This window comes from Artibeus jamaicensis, unplaced genomic scaffold, assembly GCF_021234435.1.
Source record: "Artibeus jamaicensis isolate MK-2021 breed Jamaican fruit bat unplaced genomic scaffold, CSHL_Jam_final scaffold_833, whole genome shotgun sequence".
NCBI lineage: Eukaryota > Metazoa > Chordata > Mammalia > Chiroptera > Phyllostomidae > Artibeus > Artibeus jamaicensis.
Window position 1 is genome coordinate 1,208,456 of NW_026522056.1, and position 22,942 is coordinate 1,231,397.

The 22,942-nt window shown below is 41.1% G+C and overlaps 1 pseudogene; it reads right to left on the reverse strand.

Annotated features, from left to right (window-relative positions):
• Positions 1 to 19,829: 19,829 nt before the first annotated feature.
• Positions 19,830 to 19,944, reverse strand: LOC119043638 (uncharacterized; annotated as a pseudogene).
• Between the last annotated feature and the right edge of the window lie 2,998 nt (positions 19,945 to 22,942).

Sequence of the window (22,942 nt, forward strand, 5' to 3'; positions counted from 1 at the left end):
TCCTCTTTCATTTCTGATTGTGCTTATTTGGGTCCTCTCTCTTTTTTTCTTGATGAGCCTGCTTAAAGGTTTGCCAATTTTGTTTATATTTTCCAAGAACCAGCTCCTGGATTTATTGATTCTTAGAATTGTGCTTGTAGTCTCTATGCTGTTTAATTCTGCTCTGATCTTGGTTATTTCCTTTCTTCTACTTGCTCTGGGCTGTCTTTGTTTTGTTCCTCAAGTTCTTATAGGTATAGGGTTAGGTTGTTTATTTGAAATGTTCCTTTTTTAGGTAGGCCTGTATTACTATACACTTCCCTCTCAGGACTGCCTTCGCTGTGTCCCATAGGTTTTGGATTGTTGTGAGTTCATTTTCATTTGTTTCCAGAAACTTTGATTTCTTCCTTAATCTCATTCTTGATTCATTCATTGTCTAAAAGCATGCTATTCAATCTCCATGAGTTTGAATGTTTTGGGGTTCTTTCCTTGAGGTTGGTTTCCAATTTCAGTCCTTTGTGGTCAGTGACAATGCTTGATATGATTTCAATTTTCTTGAATTTGTTGAGGCTTGTTTTGTGTCCTATCATGTGGTCTATGTTTGAAAACATTCCATGTGCATTTAAAAAGAATGTGTATTTTGCTTCTTTGGGATAAAAGGCTCTATATATATCAGTTAAGTCCAGTTGATGCAGGGCATTTTTCAATGTCACAATATCTTTGTTGATATTTTGTTTGGAAGATCTGTTCATTTTTGACAGTGGGGTGTTAAAATCCCCAACTATAATTGTGTTGTTGTCAATATCTTTCTTGAAGTCCTCCAAGATTTTCTTTATGTATTTATGTACTCCTATGTTGGGCGCATATATATTTACAATTTTTATGCCTTCTTGATGGATTCTTAACCCTTCAGTATTATAAAGTGACCTTCCAGGTCTCTTTTAATGGCTCTCTTTTTGAAGTCTATTTTATCTGATATGAGTATTTCTACCCTGGCTTTTCTTTTTTTTTTTCCTGTCCATTTGCTTGGAATATTTGTTTCCAGCCCTTTACTTTTGGTCTGTGTAGGTCTTTTGTTCTAAGGTGGGTGTCTTGTAAGCAGCATATGTGTAGGTCATGCTTTTTTATCTATTCTGCTATTCTGTGTCTTTTGATTGGGGCATTTAATCCATTTATGTTTAATGTTATTATCAGTAGGTACTTATCATTGCCATTTTTTCGTACCTGTGTTCTTGTCTCTCTCACTGTTTTTCCTCCCACTTTTGAAGCAAACCCTTTAGCATGTCTTGCAGAGCTGGTTTGGAGGAGGTATATTCTTTGAGGCTTCTTTTGTCTGAGAAGCTTCTTATTTGCTAGATAAAGTAGTCTTGGTTGCAGGCCTCTGGTTCTTATTACTTGGAATATTTCCTGCCATTCCCTTTTGGCTTGGAGTATTTCCACTGAGAATTCAGCTGCTAGTCTCATTGGGGCTCCCTTGTATGTTACTTCCTGTTTTTCACTTGCTGCCTTTAAGATTCTCTCTTTGTCTTGGAATCTTGCCATTTTAATAATGATGTGTCTTGAAGTGGGCCTCTTTGGGTTCCTCTTGATTGGGACTCTCTGTGTTTCCTGGATTTGTGTGACCTTTTCTCTCATCAGATTAGGGAAGTTTTCCATCATTACTTTTTCAGATAGGTTTTCTATCCCTTGCTCTTCTTCTCTTCTGGTATCCCTATTATATGGATATTATTACATTTCATGTTGTCATGCATTTTTCTTAACCCCTCTTCATTCTTTCTGAGCCTCTTTTCCTTTTCTTGCTCTTTCTGGGTGTTTCTTTATATTTTTCCTCCAGCTCACTGATCCGATCCTCTGCTTTGTCTAGTCTGCTTTTGATTTCTTCAACTGTGTTCTTCAATTCAGAAATTGTATTCTTCATTTCTTCTTGGCCTTTGTTGATATTTTCTGTTTCCTTTTTCATGTTGATATAGTTCGAAGTGAGTTAATTCTAGTTTTCCTGTAGTTTTTGGTAATTCTTTGTGAGCTCATCAAGCTTCCTGATAAGCATTGCTTTGAACTCAATATCTGATAATTGACTTGCCTCTATTTCATTTAGCATTCTTTCTGAGGCTTCCTTTTTTCCTTTCACTTGAGTATTGTTTCTTTGTCTGCTCATTGTTTGTTTGTATTCAGTTGGAGGCAGAAGGCAAAATGGTTTAATACAGAGGGAATGTATTCTATGGTATTTAAAGTACCAACAAATAGAGAAGAGATGGGAAATCCTTTGGATATGTATAGTGTGAACTGTGATATTTCACCCAAGTAGCCACTTTTTAGAAAGGGTGGAAAAGAGATAAGACTCTTGTTAGGCGGGGGGATGGATTGTGAGTTGGATCTAGAAAGCAGTGAGTTTGTGGGAGGTCAGATTATGAGGTAACATGATAGTAAAGGATAAAAAATAGGCATACTGTGCGAGAGAATAGAATTAACCACAACAGTATTGAAGTTCTGAAGACAGTGAAGTGAAATGAGGCCTGACAGGGGTGCTGTGTAGTATTTACACTTGTATGGAACTGCAGTTATTTACAATCATAATGGAGCAACAATCATATGATAGAATCTATGTGATCTGAATAACAAGAATAGAAAGTACAGGACCTAGAGTAGTGTGCTACTGGAGCACAAGTGAAATGAAAGGTGGAAAATTAAAAATATACTATGAAAGAGAGAACAAGAGAAACCAGTCAAACAATGCAACTTAACAAACCAAGTGAAGAAGACTAAAAAAAGAAAATTAAAAAATACTAACAAAATAAAAGATGTAAAAATAATGAAATAATAATAATAATACAAATATACAATAACTTGCAAATTCTCTGAAGTAGCAAAGTAAAATTTGTCTCACTGTCTCAGTTGTTGAGATGACCCTTCTTTAGGTATAACTCTGATCCTTTCACAGCTCCAGGTTTTATTGTTTCACTTGTGGGAATAAAAAAAAGAAAAGAAAAAAAGGGAAGGAAGGAAGAAGGAATTAAAAAGAAAGAAAGGAAAGAAGAAGGTGTAAGAAAAAAAAGAAGGATAGAAAGGAAGAAGGAATTTAAAAAATAAAAAAGAGAAAGAAAAGAAAGGAAGTTTCCTGTTGGCTTTACACAAGCCAAATTAGTTCTGCTGGTCTTCCTGGCTGCAGCAAGCTGAAGGAAGGTTAGTGGGGTTGGGCACAAAGTGACTCTGGGTGGTGAGGTCAGGCATGCTCAGTTGGGGGCGGGGGTGCTGCAGGCATAAGCTCTGGATCTCCTCCACTGGGGCGTGACAGGCATCTGCTGGTCTGCGGGTTTTGGTGTGCACTGTCCTGCGGGCCTCAGGTATGAGTGCTCAGCCTCTGCTGCCATGGTGGCTGGAGTGGTGGAGTCAGGCTTGCTCTGTTCTTGGGCTGTGGGTGTGGGTGTTTGGCCTCCTCTGCTGGAGTGGGACTGGTGCTGGACCCCAGGGAGGTTTTGGGTGTGAGTGCACAGCCCTTGCAGAGGCAGCCAGGCTGTGTAGGAGGCTGCTGGGTTGGTGGTGCACCTCTGGGGTTGCAGGTGTGGCTGGGTTCCCTCCACCAATGGGGCTGGGGTTAGGGGTACAGTTGAGGTCCTGGCGGCAGAAGTGGATCCATGGCCTAGTTTGTGGAGGCTGCTCTGGTGCAGCCAGGAGAGAGAGGTGGGGGTAGCTGCCCCTATAGAATTCTCCAAACAGCTGCTGAGTGCCTCTTTTTTTTTTTCCGTTTTGAAAAATCCCTCCTGCTCAAGCCTGCTGCTCCATACAAGGGTCTGGCCTCTCACACAGCCCAACTCTCCAATCAGATCAGGGACTGTCCGGGTCAGGGTGTGTCATGGCCCAAGTCTTCCCAGCCTGCGTCCACAGTCTCAGTGGGTGCACACTGCCCCTGTGTGTTTGCCACTTTGTCTTTATTCCCCCAGCAACTTCAAGCATCCAGGTATCTCCTGGTGCTGCTCAAACCTTGTTGGCAGGGGAAGGGGCCATTGACCTGACTCTCAACCAAGAATCTTGCTGCAGATGCAGCAGGCACTGGGCCTGGGGCTGCAGCTACCCTGTTGTCCATGCTGGTCTGGGAACCTTATTGTCCTGAAGCTTTCTTCTTACCATCTGTTTTTTCAATGTCCTCTACTATTTTGGCCTCAAATCTTCATATATACTGAGATACCATTGCCCATTCACTCTGTTCCTCAGAAGATTAGCTAGGTGCTCCACCCATGCACAGGGGGAAGTGGACTGTGCTCCCACCTATCTGGCCACTATCTTCCATTTGTCAGAATTAATTTTAATAAAACACTATCTTTATCATCAAAGTTAGATTTTATTGATCAATTTTGTGATAATTAACTCAATACCTTTGGCTCCATGGAGCTTGATTCTGTTCTTCCTCTTTTGCAATATCAAGATCTTGTCTTTACCTATCCTTAAAGACCTGTTTGCAATAAACCTTGCAGTTTTTACACATTTTTGTTAATAAGTCATGCAAGTTTAGTTGAATCATGTCAAGTCCTTTATTTTTCCTCTTCCCATAACTGCTGCCTTATTTTCCCCTTCTCTAGCTGCAACAATTCTACTGGTCTCATAATTTGACTCTGTCTGGTATGCTTCTCACCAACCCTAGTCCATCCTCCGCTTTGCTTCTGGAGTGACTGTATCCAATGCAAACCTATGTACTCTACTCCTCTGTTGAAAACTCTTTCATGTCTGCCTATTTGGTGCAAGCTGGGTTGTTTGGGTTGACTGACATCAAGGACTTCCCACTGGCCTTCCCAACCCCATCTCCTATGATATTTCAGAGGACGCCCATGATCTGTCCTCTTTGCAGTATTTATTGTTCCCTAATGTAACATACCCATTCCTACTTTCTTCTTCTCTGGGTGCTGTCTATGCTGGTCTCTTCCTGTCTTCCTGTAAAGAGCTATTGCCTAACATGGCCACTTCCAGGTCAAATCTTTCTTTTCTGTGAACCAGTCACTGGTTGCTTCCCTCCTTGCCCTTCTTCCAAGCATCAGTCACTTTATGATACCAACCTCTATTAGGTTATGCATCTCACCAGACTTAATTACTTGTTTACATTAGATCTTGCCCAGTAGACTGTCCTTACCTATCAACTTGTCCTTATCTTTTAATCATCTTTAAATCTGTCCTACCTAGATTAGTATTTGACACACACAGCTGATGTTCAACAAGGCTTTGCTGGATGAAAACTTAATGACCCACTAGTTCGATTGAAAGAATTTATATAACAGAATTAAACACAGAAAATGTCATCAGAATGACAGCTGTTATTAGAAAAATCAACTATTTAAAAAAGACATTAAAAGATTCATTTTCTTACCATTATGGAGGGCTGGATGTAAATCACCTCCAAAAGAAGAGAGGTTGTTCTGTGATTCACTTGTTTTTGTGACAGGAGCACTTTTGCATATTTAAGTAGTTTACAACCACTACCACTAAGTCTTAGCACATTTTTTGTTGGGTTTTGTTTGCTTATTTGTTTTTCATAGACAGTTTACTTCAACTTGGATATGAAATGTTGTTTTGAGTCTTTAGGAAACGTCTCTCTGGAGTCACATTAGTGATATGGGATTGGACCCCATGGGAAATCTTAATGAAGATAGAAATAACATCTTTCAATGAGTTAGCATTTTTGACCTCATTAATTATTAAAATGAGTTGTAAAAAGTGCTGAATTTGAAGTGAATCTTGAAAAAAGTGGTGTGATATTAGGAATGAAAATAGTTCTTCAAGATATCCAGGCATTATTGTAATATGTCTTAATAAATAAGTGGAGAAAATCAGCCTTGCAAATTGCCCTCAGTCACAGGAAGAGGGGTGAAGGCATTGTTTAGGTTGTGTCAGATAGTGCCAAGGGGGCCTTTATGACAGAGACCATTCATCTGCACTCTCACAATGGCAATACCACATGTTTGAACATCACACCACAGTTAGGTCATTCAAATGAGTTCCACTTGGAAATGTTGAAAAAAAAAATCTGTACCTGGTGTGCTTTTTATCATGTTCCCTCGATGAAGTGTTATTGAGAAGGGCATCTGGCACAAACGTGACTGCTTTTATTTGTTCACTTTTTCCTCTCCAGAGGTGCATCTTTTGGATGGTGGCTTGCATCAAGATCAGGGAAGCTTCCTAGTCAAAAAAACTAGTGGAAAAACACCTATTAAACTTCCTTATTGCATGTATAAAATCTTTCTACAAACATTTGTTTTAACAGCAAAACTGCAGTGTGGAAGGTTTTCGTGCATAGGTTTACTCTAACACACTGTTTATTATTAGGAAAAATAGAGTTTTGATGTATGAAATTTCATAAATAAGGTTAGGTAGTTCATTTAAAAATGGCCAACTTCTTTAGTTTAAAATTCAATGACATCCTCAATCTGACCTTAGGATTTCTTATTCTCTTCCTACTCCACCCTTCTTATAGCTGACTATAAGGGCATGTGGGTGGTCAAGAATGTACCGTATAACAGGTTGTGCTGAGAACTGGATAGAGGTTAGAGACCCATAGGGTAATCTGCTTGGGAATGAGATGAACTCCTTGTGTAATGCTTGGAAAACAAAAAATGGAAGGAAAACAAGAGATGAGGTCAGGACAGTAAGCAAGGATGAACCATAGAGGACATTATCTGTCACTTTGAGAAGTTTTACTCCATTTGAGAGCAGTGAAGAGCCATTGTAGGAAAAGATGCAAGCCTTCTTTCTAGGTGGGGCATACTGACTATGGTATGACCACCAGATGGATGGATGGGTAGATGTGTAATGAATTAATGGATGGATGATGAATGGGTGTATAGGTGGGAGGGATGGATGGGTAGATGAGTGGATGAATGAGTTGATGAATGGGTGGGTTAATGGGTGGATGTGAATGGGTGAATGGATGGATGGATAGCTGGGTGGGTGAATAGATGGATGGATTGATGGGTAAGTGTAAGTGTGAATGGATAAATAGATGGGGGGGGTGAATGAACTAATTGGTGAATGGGTAGTAGATGTATGTTTGGGTTAGTGGATGGGTGATAAGTAAGGGGATGGGTGAATGAGTGAGTAAATGGGTAGATGGATGGGTAAATGGATAGACAAGTGGACAGGTAATGGGTGGATGAACGGATGGGTGAATCAATGAATTAATTTATGGGTGGTAAATAAATGAGTAGATGGGTGAATGAGTGGATACATGGGTGGATGGGTGGGTATAGATAGGTGGATGGATGGATGGATGCATAAATACATAAATACATAGATACACAAACGAATGGATGAAAAGGTAGCTGTGAAATGGTGCTGCTGGGCTGGAGACAGAAGATGAATGAGAAAACTGCTATGAAAACAGATGAGATATGTTGGTGATCTAATGTAGGGCAACAGCCGTGATGGGGAGAAGTGATCAGATTTGAGGAATGTTTAGGAACTATGATTGACAGGACTTGGGGACTGATTGATTGATTGAGTGTAGGAGGAGACTGAGGGAAAGTCAAGAGTGACTTCCTCAGCCAGGGAGAGCATGAAGTGTGAAAACAAAAGCAGACTTGGGAAAGAGGTCTGGAGGTAGTGAGTAGAATGAAGAAACTGACCAAAATCACGAAGGAGGAACACCCAAAGAGAAGAAGGGACTGTCATTGTGTGAAATGTCATTGTCAGTCAGGTCAGGTGTGTAAAGAGGACAATGGATGTAGAAGAAAAGGAACTATTCGTGGCCCTAGCTATGATTTTTATGAAACATCTAATATTTGTGGCATGGGAGTTTACAGGCTGTAGTTCTTCTTTTTCTTTAAAAAAGGAAGAGGTCTTCATTTTTCACACTCAAGACTGTTTCCCTAACTCCCAGCACACGTTAACTATGGATTACCATGTGGAGATGGCATGTAGGTTGGTGTCTCTTCTGCAGCAGTGGGAGGTGAGCAGAGGGGGTAAACTTTGTGCCTTCTCTTTCTGTTTGCTTGGAAGTCTATCTTTTCTAAGGATTTGAGGGGGGATAGTATAATCATTACATACATTGTTTTTTATGTAATGTAACCCCAGATTTTAATTTCATTATTTTAAAGATCACAATTTTTCTTGCTCCTATGAATATTCTTTTCAAAATCTGAGATTTGAGTAGGAAAAAGATCACATGTATTATTTTAATCACAAGGGTCTATATTAGTAATGTAGAGCAAAGGCCAAGGTTAGATTATTTAGGTTGTTTAGGAACTAGTGGACCTGAAAGGCTGGTTTTGGGCAAACATTCAAATTTCATCTTCCTCAGATTCCATCCTTGGCTTTCTTTATTTTTTACTTTATGTTCTCATGCCTTCAACTGTTATGTGCACCTAAGTTCACCCTGAGTCTTTAGTACTAGACTCACCTCTTTGCTAAGCATCAGCTCTGAATTTCTACTGTCTATTGGATGTATTCAGCTGAATGTTCTGAAATCTTGGCAGTCCAAACTAAGTACATCTAGACTGGCCTTAATTTCTTTGATGCCCCTGTTTCTCCAAAGCCTATTTTCCAAACATAAATAGAAGGTGCTGGGATGTACCCTGCTTGGCCCCACTCAGCCTTCCTACTCCTCCTGGTATCTATAGTCATCGTGCCTCTGTACTCATGTTTCTCATGGAAGGAGAACCTCTAATCATTGCTGCAGCCATCCTGTCTCTGGGAACAGGATGGGTCTGGGCAGAGCTGGAGCCTTACTGCTCCCAGTTCACTGGTTTAGGTGGCAGATAAGGGCCAGGCAGGAAGTGCCTAAGTCAATAGGATAGAAGACAAGGTGAGCATGAACACCTGGCCTCTCAAGGCTCCGGAGTAAGGTGCTCACTCTCTAGGTCGGTGGGGGGGTGGTGCTTAGTGGCTAGGGGGGCAAGATGTCCTGACTCAGGCACTGACCAGCTCTGAGACTTTAGCTAGACATCATTTTTCTCATCTTTCAACTGGCAATCAGTGTACGGCTATTGTGGGGATGATAGAATGTATGTGTAAGGTGGTACCAGAGTCATTGGTCCAGAGTCTGCCCTCTGCAAGGCTCCATGTTGTTGATATTCAGTGCAGATGGGCCTGTGTAGGTACCAATAAAATGGTGTGTTTGGGAGACATGAAACTTTTAGTCAATTGAACCAATGATTTTAATAAGCCTGACATTGTGAGAGGCAGTTTTCAGAGAATGACAAAGTTCACATGCAGACTTAAATGCCTTTTGTTTAATGACCCATTGAGGGGAAGCCTGTGAAGGGTACTGTTTGTACCAAGTCTTTCATTTCCACCCCCATCATGCAGTGTCATTGTCTGGAAGTCCATGGGGCTGTTGCCATAAGTTGAGTCATGGACCCCTCTGCCCTGGACTGAGCATAGGCTCAGGAGGGCCCAGGGTATTGGCTAAAGTCATAGGGACAGTATGTTGCCATCCTCTTCTTCCATCCTTCTGTCCTTATGATGGCCCCCTGCCCCAACCCCAATGTGATTTGTACTATATTCCTTCAACTGCAGTCCCACTCTGTGGGAAGTAAGCTAGCAGCCTCAAATTAACCCAATTAAGAGTCATTAAAGGCAATCCTGGCCTTCTCCTAATTCTTAGATTAGCATAATGAGCCTATATTAATTGCCAATTATAAATAAAGTCTCCATTTATTCATATTTCTTTAAAGTATTATTTCCCCTGTCAATGATAAATTGTCCTTAGGCAAAGTGTTCTCTTTAACAGACATTTTGTTTTCCTCTTTCTTCCAATATTCAATCTACTTCCCACCTGGGGGAAGGCACTTTGCTAGATTTCTGGTTCTTTTTTCCTGTGCTTGGAGATTAGGCAATCCTGTGTTTCTGAAGATTTGACATTTTACAGGAGGACGCTGGGAAATATTCAGGACTTAGCTCAGGCTTATGTTATTTAAAAAAAGGCATTTTCTGGGGCCCACTGAGTGTGGTGCAGTGACAAATTTGTGTGAGGAGTGGGTTTTCTTTCTTTTTAATCCTCGCCTGAGGACATGTTTATTAATTTTAGAGAGAGAAGAAGGGAGAGAGAGACAGAAAGAGAGGGAGAGACATCAATCAATTGCCTCCCCTACACGCTCCAACCAGTGATCAAGCCTGCAACTGAGGTATATGTCCTGACTGGGAATCAAACCCTCAACATTTTTGGTGTATGGGATAATGCTCCAAACAACTGAGTCACCTGGCTAAGGCAAGGAATAGGTTTTCTGAGGCACTTTTCCTCACCTATCATCTGCCCTGGATTTGAGAGTCCTGGCTACCTCCCTTCATTCTGACCTGGCTTATGAGTCCAGCACAGTGAGTGAGTATTATGAACCTAGTCAGTCTACTGGGCAGCTTTCCTGCTTCCCCTTGTCCTCCAGCTTGCCAGTCAAGTGTGCAAGGCAGATCCCCAAGATATGACAGACACCATTAGTTGGGGAGGGGTCAGAGATAATTGGCGACTATTTCCTCCATCCTCTCTTTCTTCAGAACCCTACAGTGGACACTAGTGCAAATGAGGCTGGTGGGATTCCTCTGTGAGGTGCCATGGCTCTCTTGAGTGGGGCAAAAGGGAAGTGGATGGGATTAAGGTGGCAGGAGACTTGATGAACAGGGAATGGTCTTCAAAGACCCAGCCTGTTACCTGAGGTTGTTGTTAGCAGACTGTCAGTTGCCTAGAGGCACACAGAATCAGTGTGGGAGAGCTGAGTGTAAGGGTGTGAAGACATGAAGCAGGGAGGTAGTTTCTGTTGCCAAGGAGCCCCCAGACTAGGAGTACTGAGGAATCTCACAATTCATGTTATGTAAATGAAATGTGAATTCTATTGTGATAAGCCATAAACATTTGGCCCTGTTTGTTATAGCAGCCAGTCCACCTTTACCTGTGCACTCTCCTTCACTGAGTGTTATTACAACTGGGGTGCCCGGGGGGCTTCTCTGCCTGTACTTCCCCCCTTGGGGATCCCACCCATCATATTACATACCACCTCCCTGCTTATGACTCACAAACTTGGATCTCTAGCCCTGTCCTTTCCTGAACCAAGGCAAGTACAACCAGCTGGCTGACAGACAACTTCGCTTGGATGTTCATGGTCATCTCAGTCTTATTTGAACAAACAAAGCATCTGATTTCCTCCCCAAACCTACACTCTGCAGATCTTCCTAACTATATTGAAGGCAACTCCATCCTCTCAGTTGTTCAGACCAAACTTCTCAGACCCCATATTAATCCATCAAGAGTTTGTATTGGCTCCACCCATAGAAATATTTAGAATCTGTCCACTTTTCACCTTCATTACCACCATCACCACCCTGCCCTAAGCCACTGTCCTTTCTGCTTTCTTCCTTGCCCCTTCCTCCCATGGTCTTTATTATCACCAAAAGCTAGAGAGATCCACTTAAAATGCCACTCAAATCATGGCTCTCCTCTGCTTGAAACTCACCAATGCACTCCCTCCTGTTGCATTCAGATCAGAAACCAAGCCCTTAAAATGATCACTGTCTCAGCCAGCTCAGGCTTTTATAACAAAATACTGAGACTGGATACCTTAAAACAACAGACATTTACTTCTCATAGTTATGGAGGCTGGAAGTCCCTGATCACGTTGTCTGTAGGGCTGGTTCCATCTGAGGCCATGAGGGAGAATCTGTTTCAGGCCTCTTTCCAGTTTGCGACAGGTTGCTGGTGATTTTGATGTTCCTTGGTTTGTAAATGCACTACAACAATATCTGCCTCTATCTTTACATATCATGGCAATGGTATAATCCAAAATTAACCCACTTAACTTCGTTCAATGATATTACCTAGTATACAGTACAGATCCAAATTTTGTTTGTTTCAATCATGTCCTTTATGCAATTTTTCCTCATCCAGAAACATCTCTGTAGATAAGTAACAGTGCTTTAAACTTTTTTTGTTTTTCTTGATACTTTTAGAGAGAACAGGCCAGCTATCTTGTAGAATGTCCCTTAATTTGGGCTTGTCTAATGCTTCCTCATGATTAGATTGCAGCTATGAATTTTGGGCAGGAATATCACAGAGTGAGGTTGTATTCTTCTAAGTATATTATATCAGGAGGTGCAAATTATCCATTTGTTTCAATATTGGTGATGTTGGCTTTATCAGTTGATTAAGGTAACTTTTGCCAGGTTTATCCACTCTAAGGAACCCTTTCCCCCCAAGTAGCACCAAATTTCAAGGCAACTTAGACATGCATATGACACTGATGGGAGAATAGTGATGTTGGCAGGGTGAATGCCAATGACCCCCTCTCCTGACTCCTCCGTTCTTGTTATCCTCAATTACTGAATGTTTTGGGCCAGGGAATGATGTGGTAGGCAGATGTGAGTGAGGTGGACAAAGGGTAAAGCCATTTTTAGAGATTCCACTGAGTTCTGTAAAACACCACGTCAGGATCAATTCTCAGCCTGTTTCTATCCCACCTGTGACACATGCAACATAAAGGAGAATGTTGTCAGCCACAGAAAGATAGTAGGCTATATGTGAATTTGTGTGTGTGTGCGTGCGTGAATGTGTACATGCTTGCGTGCTTGTCTTTCCCTCTCAACTCCTTACTGAATTATGATGGTAACACAAGATGGTAAGTCCAAGAGGTTAATGATGTCAGGGGTGGCAGGGATAAGTCTGGAACACTCATACTGGAACATTCAAACCCTGAGATGCACTGGTTTGCTTCTCATTCATTGTTTTGCATACCATCTTGGTCCCTCTTACCTTTGGTGCCTTTCCTCCTAGTCCCCATTGCCCTCTCATTGCAGCTGACCTCCCGTGGCCCTATTCAGTTTAAATTCTGCCCTTGCCAGTTTCTTGACTTGCTTCCCACCACGCTGATCCCTAATAACCCTGTCTGCATTGAATTTGTGTTTGGAGGCCACTAGAATAAATTTATAACCCCTTTAAAATTTTAGTTTTAATAGTGGTAAAATATGCAAATAAAATTTACCATGTTAACCATAGTTCAGTGTACAATTCAGTCACATTAAGTACATTCACATTGCTATGTAACCATCACTGCCATTCATCTCCAGAAAATTTTTCATCTTCCCAAACTGAAACTCTGTCTGTCCCATGTCCCTTTTCCCCAACCTCTGTCACTCAACATTAAGTCTTTAGTTTCTATGAATTTGACTACTCTAGGGACCTCATATGAGTTGAACCATATAATATTTATCATTTTGTGGCTGGCTTATTTCACCATGTCCACAAGTTTCATCATATGGTAGCATGTATCAGCATTTTCTTCCTTTTAAGGACTGAATAATATACAATTGTATGAATGTGCCACATTTTGTTTATCTATTGATTTGTCAATGGACATTTGTGTTATTTCCACCTTTTGGCTAATGTGTGTATGCTACTATGAATATGGTGTGCAAACACTTGAGTCCTTGCTTTTAATTCTTATATACATATGTATATATATGTATATACATATATATATACACACACACACACTCAGACTTAGGATTGCTGGATCCTATGGGAGTTGTATGTTTACATTCTGAGAAACTGCTATGCTGTTTTTCACACTGGCTGCACCAGTAATGTGTGTGTTCATATTTCTTCACATCATCATCAACACTTGATATTTTCTGTGGGGTTATTTATTTTTTTTAAGATTTTTATTTGTTTATATTTAGAGGGCAAGGGAAGGAGAGAGGGAGAGAAAGATCAATGTACGATTGCCTTCGTGGGTCCCCTGCTGGGAACTGGCCTGCAGGGAACCAGCCTGCAACCCAGGCATGTGCCCTGACTGGGAATTGAACCGAGATTGTCTGGTTTGCAGGCCCGCGCTCAATCCACTGAGCTACATCAGCTAGGGAATGTGGGGTTATTTTTTTGATATGGCCACCCTAATGAGTGTGAATGTAGTTTTAATTTGCATTTCCCTAGTGAGTAGTGATGCTGAGATCTTTTTATGTGCACATTCCCTTTCCTAAGAATATAAATTTACCTTTTTGATGAATGGGCATAGATAGAACTTTCTAGGTATATATAACCCCTATTTTAAAAGTTACTATGAGCTCTGGCGGGATGGCTCAGTTGGTTGGAGTGTTGTCTCATACACCAAAAATTTGTGAGTTTGATTCTTGGTCAGGGCTTATACCTAGGTTGCAGGTTTCATCCATGGTCTGGGTGCAAACAAGAGGCAACCAATTGATGTTTCTCTCTCTCTCTCCCTTCCTCTCTCTAAAATCCACAAACATATCCTCAGGTGAGGATATTTTTAAAAAGTAACTATTAAAATGTGCAGCTGTCTATGTCAGTGACTTGCTGGAGGAAATTTAGAGATTTTTCTCTTTAATTTTTCCCTCTAAGTATATATCCTCTTTTTTAACTTTAGGGAAAGTGAAGGCCCTGCTCCCCAAACACTGCTTACAGAACTTCCCATGCCTCACAGCTGCACCTGTGCCTGTGAGCCCTGACCTCTGCATGAGCTTATGCCTGAGCCCTTGAAGGACCCGGGCCTGGAAGCTGACGACCCTCTGCTGACATTCCCACAGTCAATAGTGATGGTAGACATTACACCCAGTCCTAAACCAAACCCAGTGAGGATAGTGTGCCAAGTCTAAAAGGGACAAAGGGTAGGCCACCTCTGTTCTGCTAAAATGAGTATAAAAGTTAGAATAAAAATAAGAACTTAAAGAAGAACAATGCAAAATGTGAAAGAAACTAAATAAAGTGAGTGGAAAATAGACTGTCAGCTGGATGAGGACAAAAATAAAATGACTGGAAAAACATCCTGAGTAAATACTGCTGATCATCGTCAGAAAGGCATTGAATTAGAGATCACTGAAGCAGCAGTATGCATTTTAATCTTTTGAAAGTATAGAACAGGTGCTGGAGAAATTTATTCTGGGAGAGTAAGAATCATCACTACTTGTAGCTGCACTTCATGCATCTGCAGCTCCAGATTCACAGGGTCCTATGTAGGTGGCAAGTATTTAACCTTTTGTGTAGGTGACATCCTTTTTGTAAGGTCCTATTTCCCACAAACGTACCTTCTGCTAACAAGCAGAAGGGATGCGAGAAGTCAACTTTTACATGTACACATACCTAGGACAGGTCTGTATAGTAGAAGAAACAGACTTTGTATCCAGAGAAACATGGGCTGAAAACCCAGGTTTTCTATTCACTATAATAATTTTTATTTATTTATTTTTAGAGAAGGGAAGGGAGGGAAAAAGAAAAGGAGAGAAACATCAATGTGTTAGAGAAACATTTATTGGTTGCCTTTCAAATACCCCAAACTGGGGACCTGGTCCACAATCCAGGCATGTGTCCTGACTGGGAATCGAACCAGTGTCCTTTCAGTTCACAAGTCAGCACTCAATCCACTGAGCCATACCAGCCAGGGCTCTAGTTACTATAAATGCAACTGTGTGAGAAGCATTCAGCCTTGCTAACCTTTAGTATCCCAAACCACAAACTGAAGATCGTGCTTTATTGAAAGCTATTAACATTATATGTGATGAATAAATCATGTGGCTCAGTTTCTAGAACATAGTAAGCATTTGATAAATGATTGTTATTATTGTTATTTATCATAATCATTATGTCAGGGAATTCAAAAGAGGTAACAAGAGAATACAAAAACATTGAACAATTAAAAATATGAGGCAAAGAGGCCTTAGGATGCTTATAAATTTGGTACATTGATTTTGATTCTGGACACTTTATTAATTCCTCATAGTTAGGGTGACTTCGTCATGGTAGTATTGATTTAATTGAATTTTCTAAGCAAATATATTAATATCTGAAAATTATAATGTAATTTTTACTTTTTAACATAAGTAATTCTTATTTTCATTTCAAGTATCATTGCATTGGCTATCAAGAGTGGATTTCCAGGGCAAATACTCAGCTGGGGAGTTTGCTGAGGAGATACCCTGTTTCTGGGAACATTCAGTTGTGATTCAGTGTAAACTACTACAGGAGCATGGAACAATAGGCAGGGCTTTCTAAGTCCTCTTCTGTTGTACAAGTCCTTTTCTTTTGTGGTTTCTTACTATTGCTTAAAAAATCCTTTGTTTATTTTATGTTCTACTGCTATTTAATATGTATATATCTGCAGTTAATTTTACCTTTCAGTTTTCCTTGATAAATGAATAAATGTTATATCTTTTTAAATATATTTTATCGATTATGCCATTATAGTTGTTCCATTTTACCCCTTCATTCCCCTCTACCCTGCACACCCCTCCCCCAACTCCCCCCTTTAGTTCATGTCCATGTGTCACAAGCTTTTTAGATTCTATAATTCCCATACTATTCTTCCCTCTCCCTGTCTATTTTCTACCTACTGTCTATGCTACTTATTCTCTGTACCTTCTCCCCCACCCTGTCTCCTCCTCCCACTCCCCTGTTGCTAACCCTCCATGTGATCTCCATTTCTATGGTTCTGCTCCTGATCTAGCTGTCTGCTTAGTTTGCTTTTGTTTTAGGTGTGGTTGTTAATAACTGTGAGTTTGCTGTCCTTTCACTGTTCATATTTTTTAATATTCTTTTTCTTAGATAAGTCCCTTTAACATTTCATATAATAAGGGCTTGGTAATAATGAACTCCTTGAACTTGACATTATCTGAGAAGCACTTTATCTGTCCTTCCATTCTAATGAAAGGTTCACTGGATAGAGCAATCTTGGATGTAGGTCTTTGGATTTCATGACTTGGAATACTTCTTTCCAGTCCCTTCCTGCCTGTAAGGTGTCTTTTGAGAAATCAGCTGACAGTCTGATGGGAAGTCCTTTGTAGATGACTGTTCCCTTATCTCTTGCTGCTTCTAGAATTCTCTCCTTCATTTTAACCTTGGCTAATGTAATGATAATGTGCCTTGGTGTTTCCCTCCTTGGGTCCAGCTTCTTTGGGACTCTCTGAGCTTCCTGGACTTCCTGAAAGTCTATTTCCTGTGCCAGAATAAGGAAGTTCTCATTTATTATTTGTTCAAATATCTTTTCCACTTGTTGCTCTTCCTCTTCTCTTTCTGGTACCCCTATAATTTGGATGTCGAAACGTTTAGAGGTGTCGTGGAGGTTTCTAAGCCTCTCCTCCTTATTTTGAATTTTTGTTTTTTTCCTTCTTTTGTGTTTGGTTGTTTCTTTCTTCCTTCTGGTCCACTCCTTTGATTTGAGTCCCAGTTTCCTTTCCATCACTATTGGTTTCCCGTGCAATTTTCTTCATTTCACTTAGTGTAGCCTTCATTTTTTCATCTAATTGGCAACTAAAATCAACCAGTTCAGTGAGCATCCTGATCACCAGTGTTTTGAACTGTGCATCTGATAGGTTGGCTATCTCTTGGTCGCTTAGAAGTATTGGCTCTGGGGCTTTGAGCTGTTCTTCTGCTTGAGCCATAATGTTCTGGTCTGTTTGCACCTGTTACATATGAGGGGCAAAAGCTTAGGTGTTCATCAGGGCAGGTCAGCCCAGTTGCCGGGTTGTAACTAAGGGCAGGGTCAGAGAGGGAGCTATGGTGTTTGTTCCGCTCTCTCTCAGATTTTGGTCCCCTCTGCTGCTTCCCACAAGCAAATTGGGCCCTTCTGGTGCTGGTTCCTGGGTGGGTGGGGTTGTGTACATTCTAGGACCCTGTGGATCTCTCCTGTGAGGCTGGGAGTTTCTCCCAGAACCTCAACCCCCACAAATTTTTTCATTTGGTGCTTTTAGGCTTTATTTTCTGTCACTGGGGCCCTGAGTCACATGGTTTGTCTCACTGCATTTTTTGCGTGGTTTATCTGCAAGCGAATGTGTGTCCAAGGTCAGCCAATTGCCTTGTGCTCCTCACTGGGTTTGCTGGTTTCCTCCCTGCACCTGGGTCGCCAACCACCACCTTTTCCTGCTGGGACCCCTCTGTGCAGGCTGCGGACTCCGCCCTTCTTACCAGTCTGGATGAATGGTTCGTTGTTGTTGTCGGACTTCGGTACAGTTTACTTTTCTGTCTGTTTGGTTGCGTTTTTGTTTCTAAATCTTTGTTGTCTTTAAATTTTGTTGTGTGAGAAGGTATAGTGTTTCCACCTATGCCTCCATCTTGGCTGGAAGTCAAATAAATGTTATATCTTGATTCCACCTAAATCAGATGCCTCTCTTCCCAGACTTGCCACATATTTCCTTTGATTAGATAATCTGTGGCTTGAGACTGAGATTATTGTTGTCAGCTGGTAACATATAAGGACATTACCCAAGTGGCCTAGCCTTGTAGTAGCTTTGAGATTAAAGAAAAATATCCTACCAATAGAAAATTTGTTTAAAGATAACCCAAATTCCTATTTATAGTTGACTTCTCAAGCACCACATTGGGGCTCTATAGACAACAATAATTCTTAAAAATTCTCCTTTCCTCCCCTGTCTGCTTTCTTTTTATCAGTGTCTCAATATCTCTATTAAATTCTTTCAAAACCTTTTTTTCTGTTTCTAACCTTTTCTGTCTTTTATCTTTCTATTTCTCCCAATTATTTGGTGTTACAAATATTATCCATCCAAAAAAGGAGAACAAAGTAAAACTATCCTAACAATGAGAACATTCTTGGGAGGCAGAGGGAGAAAAATAAAAACTAATGAGCACAACCAGAACTTGTATCTTGTTTTATCCATTTGTTTTTTCTGGAATATAATCTTAGTTTCTGTGCTTCTTTAAAAAATATGCATCCAAGGCTAAGTTTCTTTTTATTTGCCATGTTTGAAGATGTATCTTTAAGTTTTTGCATTTGATTATCATTTAGCTAGATGCACAAATCTAGTCTGAAAAAAACATCCTATGGTTAAAGACTTTGGCTCCATTGCCTTCTGGTATTGAGCAATGGTGATAAGAAGACTGGTGCCGGAAAGACACAGTGGTAAATCTTGATGGTTTTTTTCCCCTGTAAGTGTTTAGGATCATATTTTTATCTTTGATATTCTGAAATTTTGGTTTCATTCTGCTGGCACTCATTATTCTTTGCTTTGTATTCCATTCTGTTTTCTAGAAGAATTACAAAATTTTAGCCCCTTAATTTTCTATAGTTTAAAAAATTTGCCAACCATTTGTTTTTACATTTAAAGTCTCTTTAGTATGGTTCAGTACTTTCTTTATCACATGCAGTTCTTCATTGGCAGTGTTCCATTGGATATCCCTGAAAATAGAAAAAAAATTGAAGTTCTGCTATCTTTCCTAAATTACCTGTATCCTGTACTATCTTGTTTTCTTCATGTTTACCTCGTACTTCATCTTTTATGTGGCTGGATCTCTTCAAATATCTGGAGATCTGTGGGTGTTCATACATAGTAAGAGTGAAATGTAAAACATTCCATGGGAGTTTGGAGTAGACAGCTGGGTTTTGATGGCTGGTGGACTTTGCTAATGATGAGGAAGCCAGGAGACCACTATTAAGTTGGAAGACTGCTAAGAGGCAGGGTGTGGAAGTGTTCATTCTGTGGTCAATATTTGCTGCTCTGGTCTCTACCACGTTCACTTTTCTTAAAGGAAAGCCTAGAGGGCACATGCCTGGCTCTGGCTTGCACTTCTGCGTGGGGTCAGGAGGTCTGTGTGTAGCCAGGTCTTTCACAAATTCTCTGTTAATTCTTGCCTATTTGGTCCCTCTTCTCAGGTGTGTTCTTTTTCAAACCTGGTGTTCTCTGGGTCCCAAACATTTCTTTGGGGTCCTTTCAGGTAGAGCATTTCCTCAGAGCCAAGAAGAAGGGAGAAGAGGAGACGAGAGACAAGAGAGGTTTATTTTAAAGAATTAGCTCACATGATTCCACAATCATGTGGACTTTGCTAGCAAGTCCAAAACCTGCCAGGCAGGCCTGAAGATTGGAAACCTGCAGAGGAACATTTTCCCTCACATATCCCTTCCCGCAACTGCCTAAGCTGAGCAGTTGGGTGATTATATAGAAATCCTGAATTCCAGAAATCTCATTCACTCTCTAGTGTACAATTAGCAATAATCATGTCTTGGATAAACCTCATTGGCTATGGTACTGTCACTGCACAAAGCTGTCCATCTCTAGTTTTAAAGAAAAGTAAGTGTGATAAGTTTTTAGTGGTCACCTCTGTACTCAACAAGGCAGTATGGTAATGATCAGGAAGGATATAGTCCTTGCCTTCACTGAGTGTGGAGTCTGAGTGGAGAAGATAGGTAATGCAAGTAATAATTACTGTATTGTGTGACATGATAGAGCAGAGTAAGGGATTCATGGGAGCACACAGCAGGGAGACTGAGTAGGATAGGCTCAAGGGAAGGTGGGACAGCCTCTGAAGAAGTAATGTTGGGGTGCCATTCATGTGGGGTGGTGGGTAACCTGCTTGCTTGGGTAGATTTCTGGGGAAATCAAAGTGAGAGATGACAGATTCTGTTCTAGCATCCTGGGATGAGACATTCCTCCCACTGAGGATTTTACTGGATGTGGGCAGGATGACTTTTAGAGGAGGGAGTGGGATAAAGTACCGGCAGCCTGGAAGGCAGAGAAACTTGGAGGCTCAAAACTAGGCATCCTGCAAGGTCTCCCCACCTGCAAATAGGAATGACAACCCCATTGGCTGATGGGGAAGCTGAAGGCCAGAGAAATTATGTGACATGTTTAGAACCACGTGGCCAGTTCATGTAGAAGCCAGGAGCGACCCCTCCATCCACTCAGATGCTCCACATAGAATCTTGACATGGCCAGGTAGGAGGCCATAGACAGAACATGGACTTCCTGTGAGGATGCAATGAGGAGGCTGTCAGCAGACCCCCCAGACCTTCCATCTCCCCTGTTTCTAGCTTCTAGGGTTGATAGAAGCGCCATTTGATGAATTTTTATATCTAACTGTATTCCCATTTCTGTCTCAGAAACCAAAGTTCATATTTACTCAGGAGAAATTCCAAACTGCAGGATAATTGCCACCAGACGTGAAATTCCTCATAGGATAGGACAAGCAAGGCGCTTGCCCAGTAGGCATGATCAGGGCTGACACCTGCTGGTACCCGAGGTGTTTTATGTTTTAGGTGGTGTTGTGCTCAGTGGGTGACTGGTGTCCTGACTCACTGTTCTGATGGCTGCAGGACCTTTGCTTCCTCCTCTCCATCCCTCCTGTCTGCTCACTGAACATGAACTTGCAGCACACCTTTTTGGGCCTAAAGCTCTCATCAGCAGTCTTGGTTGTTTTGGCTCCACATGGTGCCACCAAGTGTTAGCTTGTGCTCTGTCCAGATTGAGTGATATTTTCTTTGGGGACTATGCGGGTGTCCTTTATACTTTCTTTTGTATCCCTGTAATACTTGGTATGGTGCTTTGTGTTTAATCGACACCTAAGACAATTTGAGGAACTGTGATCCCTGGGTCCAGTGGGTGGAAGGGCATAGATGTCTTGTGTGTCATTCTGCCCCAGGAGGTTACTCTTCCATACTTGCAGGGCTGAACTGTATGTGACCTGTGACCCTGTGCCCACAGCAGGCTCTCCTGTGCCAGTGTGTGGGCATCAATCTCCTTACCCTGACCTCCTCCTTCTTCTCTGGCTAGAGCTCCTCGTCTCCTGGCTCCAACTCCACATGTGCTTCACTATCCCAGTCCACTGCTAGGCACTTGTAACTCTGTCTTCTATAGCAACTTTTACCCCCATTAACAATAAACATGTGGTGCACTATATTTATCTCTTGTTATTGAAATGACTGTGATTTTCTTCTCCCAGCTAATTTCATGAGCTGATATCTTATTGGTTTCACCTCTATATGCTCCTGCACACAGCAGATGTTCCAGGGTAGCTTGGGTTTGATGGACTATTTTAAGAGTAGCAAGTCTTCTCAGGACTCCAGATGGGCTATGGCTACTGAAGTTACTGAGCTTGTCATATACAAATGACATGGGAAGGCATTCTTGCTCTCAGGCTTGGCTTAAGGCATGCATTTGGTGTCTGGGTTTTTAAGAAGAGGATGTTTTTGGATAGCCTAAGAAAATATTTGGAAATCTCTGAGGGATCCTGGCCTGGTAAAGATTGGATTCTTATAGAGTATTTGCATTATTTGGGACCATGTATTATAGACATGTATGTTATATCAAATGTTAACTGGGAGATAACATTACTTTCAGAGACAGAGATACTAAGGGAGAGATGTAATTAGCAGTGCATGGACTGAACCAGACAGAGCATCTGAGTCCAGAGTTGCCCACACAGAAAATTTGGCTTTGTGTCTCAAGGCCTCACTTCGTGTACGGGACATCTTCGTGATGTCTTTCTTCCTTAAATAACTTCCCTTTCTTCAATCAAAAACTGCTCTTCAAAATCTCCAAATGTTTTCACACACAAACACATATGTGCAAACACATAAGTACATATAAATATGCACACAAACATACATGCAAACTCAAAACATACAAATATACACATGAACACACACATGCATACACCATATATAGTGTCTGATAGGAAGTACTAAAAATGGCTCCTTTGTTATTTTTATTTTATTCCTTTAGTTCAGCTGGAGCTAGAATCCAGATAAAGGAAGGGGTAGGATTCAGAGTGGGTGGACAGAGCAGGCCTGTTGTATGCCCACCCTGAAAGTGGGGGTCAGGTGTTTGCACTGAGTGGTTGGAAGGTGGACTCAGATGTTGGCACCCCTAACAATTTTGAGCAGGAGCCTCTATGTTAGCAAAAGTGTGAATGTATTTACAGACTTCCATTTAGCCCTTTTATTCTGTTAATCTGGGGATTGAATCTTGAAGAGTTGGAGGTTTTCTATGGCCCAGAAGAACTAACTTAATTTCTCTGTGTCTAGAAATTACAGAAGACTTTCTTTGTGCATTCTGTCTCCATCCCACACATGAACTCACCCCTGTGCAAACAGAAAGAACTCTTCCTATTGTTGTACCAGAAACAACAAAGATTTCTGCCAGCAGACACCCAGTAATAGATCCAGAAGTCACTTACAGTCTGTAGTTTCTGGCATAGAAACAACATCACATACTCATGCTTTGTTCTCTCTGGGCTTCAGTTCCAGAATGTTTTATTTCTCAGCAA